The following is a 7,713-nucleotide window of genomic DNA, read 5'->3' on the forward strand; positions in this document are numbered from 1 at the left end:
AGTCGCATTGGCCAAGGGGATGGGATGGGCAGATGGTCCAGGCCTGGGTTGTGGGGTCTCCCTGGAGCCTGAGACGTGACCTTGACTCTACGCAAACCATGTGGTATGCGATTAAAGGAGGGCTGGTCCCCCAAAGGAAAAAGGGAATGCTATTACCAGAAAAAGAGGGTATGGATGTTGAGCAAACAAAAACATCAGCATTATTTCACCATCCTTGAGGGAGTCGTGGTCTAATGGGGGCGGCGCATGCAGATAAATCCTGTAATTATAATATGCTCTGGGGATAAGGGAGAGGAGTCTTCTAACCGTGGGCAAGGGAATAAGGGAGGGGCTCTGGGAAGGCTCTGTTGAGAAGGTGATTCTGAAGCTGAGACTAAAGAAGCAATGGGACTCCTCCAAGAATGCTAGAGGAACTGGCATGTGAAGCACAGAGGCCTGAAATCTTTGGTGATTACAGACAGCTGCCAGGAAGGTATACTCACATACTCATCACAATGATTTTTAAAGTCACAATGGAAATACTAAAACCATTAGGCCCTGCCTTGAGAAGTCTTCTGCTGATGAACGATATGTGATACCGTCAGACTTTCGTCTGCTGATGAGCTTAAGCAGCCACTGTAGGGTGACCAACCATCCTGGTTTACCTGGGACTGAGGGAGTTCCTGGGGTGTGGGGCCTTCAAGGCTGAAAGGGGGACCATCCAAGGCAAACTGGGACCATTTAGTCACCCTACGGTTAAGTCCCCAACTCATGAGCTTAGTATGCTTAGAGTTGGGGTACGTGCTCTAGGAGCATATGTTGTTATGTAAGAACGATCCCTGTGTTGAAACAAAACAGGCACACACACGCTCATAGGAGCACCATTCACAACAGCCAGAGGGTGGAAACATTCCAGCTACCCACCACCATCTAATGAGTGGATAAACAGGATGCAATGGAATAATATTCAGCCATAAAAAGGCATGAAGCACTGATACGTGGTACCGCATGGATGAACTTGAAAACATTATGCTTAGGGAAAGACGCCGGCAACATCAGGATGAGGGCAGAGTGGCTACTCTACTTTGGGGCTGACCCCTTGACCCCACCTTCACCTGGGATCCTTCCCTCACCTGCTGTGCCCACCTGGTCCCCACAAGCACAAAAGTGTAGGACTTTCAATACACCCCAAAAAATTAGAAGACAGGCAGATAAGAAAGTATGGAAATCAAACTATATAGTGACTTCCATTTTCATTCCTTTATCATGAGAGGTCAGCAGGCTACCATTTCCCCCAAAATGTTATGTGACTTTTGAAAAATAAGGAAATTTCCCCTTAAAGCAGGGGTTCATAACCTTAGCTGCACAAGAAAATCACCTGGGAAAATTGTTTAAATATTGACGCCTGGGTCGCAACCCCAGAGATTCTGATTTATTTGTCTGGGGTGGAACCTGGGCATCGGGACTTTCAAAAGCTTTCCAGGTAATTCTAAGGTGCAGCGGAAGTTGAAAACTGCTGTTCTATCGCTTCCTTTTAGAGTCACCCTTTTTTGGCCTCAGATGTCACAGGTCAAACTGTATACAAGTTGAGAATCTTTATTGTTTTTACTAAAATATCTTTTGTTGGTCTCAGTATCTACCCTTATGAACACACACTATCTTTAGCTGCCCAACAGTCATCTTGACAGATACAAGAAACATATGACTAAATCATTTTTTTTTTTGGAGGGGAGACCATTGCTTCATTATCAAAAACAGCATCTAAAGGGGTGGCCGGTTAGCTCAGTTGGTTAGAGTGTGTGCTCTTAACAACAAGGTTGCTGGTTCGACTCCCGCATGGGATGGTGGGATGTGCCCCCCCACACACACACACACACTTCAGCAAATAGACTGAAACCGGCGACTGGACTTGGGGCTGAGCTGCGCCCTCCACAACTAGATTGAAGGACAACGACTTGACTTGGAGCTGATGCGTCCTGGAAAAAACAGTTACCCAATAAAAATTTTTTAAAAATAACAATAATAGTTCATTCTTAAAAAAAAAAACAGCATCGAAAGCACCTCATAGCATCTAAAAATTAACCCCACATTTGTTTAATCGGTGTGAGGGGCTCTAGTCGGTGGTATGCTGGAGCCTAAGGAAGCAATCTGATAAGCAGCACATGCTGTTTACCGGCTGGAGTCTTAATGGTTTGTCATGTGAATGTGTGTGTATTGTTCAAAGTGATCACCCCTTTCCAAAGTGCAACTATGACGCAATTGCTGACATCCTGGCCATGCATTTTCCATGTGCTCCAGCTTATGAGCTCTCTTCCACCACAGCGCTTCCACAGTACAATAAAAAGCATCAGCTGGCAGAAAAAAAAAAACACAAAAAAACCTGTTCCGCAGCCTGGACATATTCAAGGCAAGCCACCTACCCTGATACAGACATTTGCCACAGTCAGCCGTGCCCGGGTCAGAGAGGAAACCCACGCCTGCCTTCCAGCTCACACGTGGGCCACCTGTCTGGTCACCTCCCACCACAGCTGTCTGCAGCTCGCCTTGTGGCACCCGGTTGGCTTGGCTTCTAGCACCCATCTGTGACTTGGAGGGAAAAAAGAAAAGAAAAAGACAAAAGTGAGTGAACGAAATTGCCCACATTGATCCTGGATGAGGCTCAGATCATCCAAAATTTGATTGCCTTCGGAGAGGCACAGCCCCTGAGTTTCCTGAGATTCTTCTTTTACTTGAGTCTGAAAAATGGAACTGAAGCTTTTTTATAAGTCTCCTCTGCAAATTTTGGACTTTCCTTTTCTTTAGAAGTGCTGAGTGGGACAGATCGTAGGTTTTCCCCTGTCTTATATGTTTTCATACACAGAATCAGATAAATCAGTTTAGCTTTCTTGGCAAATTGAGAACCCTTTTTATTTTTTGCCATTGGGGGTACAAGCGTTGGCTTTTTAAAAGACAGGCCTAGTCCGAGGTTTCAGCTGAGCTAGGAAGTTAGTAGGACTCAGCCCTGGGATGTTTACCTGGGCATTGATTCATTTATTCATTCAATCCAAATGCCAATCAACTTCTGATTGTAAATGGAGTCTGATTTCCTATTAGGATGACGAGAAGATGCAGCATTGGAGGGGGTGCTGAGCCTTCATCACCGCAGAGAGCTGAAGAGAGGAAGTAGACCATCCATCGCAGGTAACAACGTTGGCTCGGAAGCAGGTGGCCAGGTTTCGAATGCCGGCTCTGCCACCTCCTGGCCCTGTGACCGACTTTAGGCAAGTGGTTTCGCCTCTGCGTCTGGGTGTCCTCACCTATAAAATGAGGGTAATAATAGTATCCCCTCCCCCGCCCCCACCTCCCGCCCAGGATTGTACAGCGGATTAAATGACTCAACGTTTGTAAAGTGCTTACAGTGCTGCCTGAAAATTAGACGTAACTGCGGCTGCTCCTGGAAACAGAACCGCCCTCCAGTAACACAAAAGCAAAAGTACTTCTGTGGCGTGATGGGTTTACATATACAGAGCATCCCCACCAATCTGGTTTTTTTAAAAACCGATATCGAGTTCAAATGGGAAGACCCCGTTCAGAATTTCTGCAAGTGCCAAATGCTGATCAGTTGCATCAGAGAGCCTCCTGGGTTGCTTATCAAAATTGCAAAACCCCAGGTCCCACCTCAGACCCACCGGGGCTCCCTGGGGTTAAAGTCCTGGGAATCTGCATTTTAACAAGCCTCCTATGTGATTATGAGGTGCCCTAAAGTTAGCAAAGTAGGAATAGAGTTAACAACTAGGGACACCTGTGGAGCCCCAGGACCGCTCTTATGAATCCAGGAAAACTTCGTCTTCAAAACATCATTCAACTATTACCTTTATTCACAGTTTTGTCCAATTATTTCATAATCTGTAACAGCATATGCTTATAATTTTCTGTAAAGTGACTTACTATTTTTACAATTATTTTAAAAGGGACATTTATTTCATTAGTGCAAATAAAAGACAGCAATGTTGCCATAATTCGATAACTGTAAAAGCGAATATAATTTTTTTAAATAATGTTATTAAATTTTACCAAGACACTGTCACCTGTGGAAGCCCTGAATTTGCTGCAGCATCTTTGTTAAAAAACAAAAAAACTAAAACAAAACATCAGCAAGCGTTAGGTGTTCCAGACTTGCTAGCACCACATGGAGACTTTCTCCTTGATGAAATGATTGGAAGGGAAAGGAACAGGGAATAACTTCCTCACTGGGTGATTCAGTACCACTTAATGTTGTGTCTGAGCACCACCTTAAAGCGCCACCACCTTTCCTAGTGAGTCACGACGCACACCCTGTGCAGAACTGCAATAAAGTCCTCATCTGAAAGTTTACTGACTCGGGATTTGCAAAAAAAAACAAGAACAAAAACAAAAAGCCCCAGGATATTCGAGACATTGGTAGGAGCGGTTCATGCCGTCTCTATGGGTCTCTAGGACCCCACTTTAGGAAGCCACTTTCAAAGGGTGAGGGTGTCGGGATCCAACTACCCACTCACTTGCGATGCTTTGTGACCTTGGGCAAGTCTCCAGAAACCTGCCTTTCTACAACATAAAATGAGACGATACTTGTTCAAGCCAAGATGAAATTAAATGATGTATAAAAAGCCCTAACAGGGTGACGCATGGTTATGTTCAGTAAATGGCAGCTTTTATAAATTACCTGGGTGGCCGGGTGGCTCAGTTGATTAGAGCGCGTGCTCTTAACAACAAGGCTGCTGGTTCAACTCCCACGTAGGATGGTGGGCTATGCCCCCCACAAGTAGATTGAAGGACAACAACTTGACTTGGAGCTGATGGGTCCTGGAAAAAAAAACACTGTTACCCAAGAAAAATTAAAAAAAAATTACTGAGACTCATATTTTTAACTACTTTTGATAGAACTTTTTGTAAAACACTATTCTACTTCCTAAATACAGTGTAACTACTTGATGGCTCAGGGTTATCATTTTTCACATCTCTGTAGTCATTTGATTGTCATTGGATGCATTTCAAACAGTTTCCCATAGTCACCCTCCTGTTTGGCCATTTCACAAACGCAGTGAGCTGATGATAACCAAGCAAAATGCCCACCAATTGAGAACTGGTTAAACCACAGAAAAAGCACACTGGTAGCCAATGAAAAATGCAAAAAGACGCTCCGACAGTAATCAGAAAAATACAAATTTACGCAACGAGATATATTTTTGTCCATCAGTATAGCAAATATTTAAAAGTGCCATGTTATCTAAGGTTGGTGAGAATATGGCAATTAAACACTTTCACACACTCATGGTGGGAGTGTATATTGGTACGACCCTTCTGGAGGGCATATGCCCTTTGACCCCGCAATTCCATTTCTAAAAAGCTGTGCAACCGCGTCTCTTCCACATGGGCACGAGATTGTAGGTGCAAACCACAAGTGTTGGTGAGAATGTGGAGAAGTTGGAGCCCTTGTGCACTGCTGGTGGGGATGTAAAATGGTCCAGCTGCTGTGGAAAACGGTATGGTGGTTCCTCAAAAAGCTAAAATATAGAATTACCACAGGATCCAGAAGTTCCACTTTGGGGTATAAATCCAAAAGAACTGAAAGCAAGGACTTGAACTGATCTATGTACATGAATGTTCACAGCAGACTTATTCATAAGAGCAAAGAGGTGGAAACAACCCAAGTGTCCATCAGCAGATGAACAGATGAACAAAATATACATATATCTCCACCCAGGTGGGTGAACACATCCACATACTGGGAGAATGATGCACCCCAACTCCACAGGGACAGAAATTCTGCACTCAGGTCTCTCCCAGACTTTACCCTGTGTATCTCTTCAACTGGCTGTTCACCCGTATCCTTCATCATACCTTTTAATACACTGGTAAACATAAGTAAGCATTTCCCTGAGTTCTGTGAGGCACTCTAGAAATTAAACAAACCCCGGGAGGGGGTTGTGGGAACCTCTGATGTACAGCCAATTAGTCAGAAGTACCTGTGACAACCTGGACTTGTCATGGGCATCTGTAGTGAGAGGAGGGAGCCGTCTTGTGAGACCGAGTCCTTAACCTGTACGATCTGATGCTATCTCCAAATACATAGTGCCAGATTCAAATCAAATTGTAGGACGAGCGCGTGGTGCAGAATTGCTTGGTGTGGGGAACCCCCCCACACACACTTGGTGTCACAAGTGTTGTGAGTGTGGTAGTAGTGAGAAAGGAGAAAGAGAAACACAGGAGGGAGAACTGGGATTTTCTGAAACAAAGCAGAATGGAGCAGAGGGGGGAAATCCAGCCAAGTTGATAGGAAGCTCTCAAGTTGTCTGAGTTGGGCTACAGTAGCAGGCTCCCATATTCCCATCCCACCCCTGGCACCTGCTGTCACTAGGTGTGCGCTGCCCCAGGAAGGACATGACCTTGGATGAGGCAGCTCCACTGCAGCTGAGAATTACGCCAAAAGAGCTGACGGCAGAACCCATCTCTTGATCACGCGGCCGGGCAGCAAGTCCTTCCTTGAGTAAGGTCTGGGCGGCCCGTCTCCATGTGCATCTTTATTGTATGAGTCTCCTAAGGCTGCTGCAACAAACGGGCACTAACCTCGTGGCTGAAAACAACACAAATGTATCACCTTACAATTCTGGAGGTTGGAAATTCAAAATCATCTTATGGGGCGAAAGTCAAGGTGTTGGTTCTAGCGGAAAACCCATGTCTTTGTCTTTCCCGTCTTCTAAAGGCTGCCCACAATTCTTGCCTCATGGCCCCGAGACAGCAAACCTATTCACCGGAACCTGTGCTTCCATTGTCACATCTTTGTATGAACCTTCTGCCTCCCTCTTTCCCTTACAAGGATCCTTGTGATTACACTGGGCCCACTGGATAACTGAGGATCATCCTGCTCTCTCAAGATCCTTCATTTAATCATATCTTCAAAGTCCCTCGTGTCATGTAAGGTAACATATTCACAGGTTCCAGGGATGAGGGCAAGGACATCGTTGGGGGGCTCGGTGCGAGGAGGCATTTTTCTGCCCACCAAAGTTACCAAACAGACATTCTAGAGTAGCTGGTTAAGAATAGCACCAACAAGGGGTGGCCGGTTAGCTCAGTGGGTTAGAGTGTGGTGCTGCTAACACCAAGGTTGCCGGTTCGATCCCCGCATGGGCCACTGTGAGCTACACCCTCCTTAAAAGAGTCAACTGTGCCATTGTAGCATGAAAGCAATGTGTAACCAATGACCATGGCTGTTCCCCAATAAAATAAAATTAAAAAAGAGTAGCACCAACAAGATATATTGAATTTGAGCCCTACGTTTGTCTACAATAAGATCTCATGTGAAGCGAGGGCTTACTCTGTCCCAAGCCCTATGCTAAGTGCTTGATATGAACATCTGTTTCACTTATTCCTTTAAACAATTCTCTGAGGTAGGTACTATTATTATAATCCTCATTTTGCAGATGAAGAACTTGAAACCCAAAGAGGTTACGCTATTTGCCTTTGGTCAATGGCCAGTAAATGGAAGAGTCCTAATTCACACCCTGGTCTGCCTGACTCGGGAGCTGGTACCCTTGACCATGGCTCTCTAATCCTCCTTTGCTTGTTGCTAAGGTTACGGCTTTGGGCTGCTCAACACAACCACCTCTCCTCACCCTCCATGCCAGCTCAGGCTGGCACACCACAAAGGCTCAATAAATATTTGTTGCATTTAACTCCCCCCCCCACAAAAGTAATCTCTTGCCAGTTTCCCCACAA

General features: G+C 45.3%; 1 non-coding gene across 1 annotated transcript; it reads left to right on the forward strand.

The window, feature by feature from the left end:
• The first annotated feature begins 7,055 nt into the window (after positions 1 to 7,055).
• Positions 7,056 to 7,129, forward strand: TRNAS-GCU (transfer RNA serine (anticodon GCU)). The gene has a single exon. It is a non-coding gene; the product is annotated as a tRNA-Ser (tRNA).
• The last annotated feature ends 584 nt before the right edge of the window (positions 7,130 to 7,713 follow it).

The sequence above is a fragment of the Hipposideros armiger genome, unplaced genomic scaffold (genome assembly GCF_001890085.2).
Source record: "Hipposideros armiger isolate ML-2016 unplaced genomic scaffold, ASM189008v1 scaffold_129, whole genome shotgun sequence".
NCBI lineage: Eukaryota > Metazoa > Chordata > Mammalia > Chiroptera > Hipposideridae > Hipposideros > Hipposideros armiger.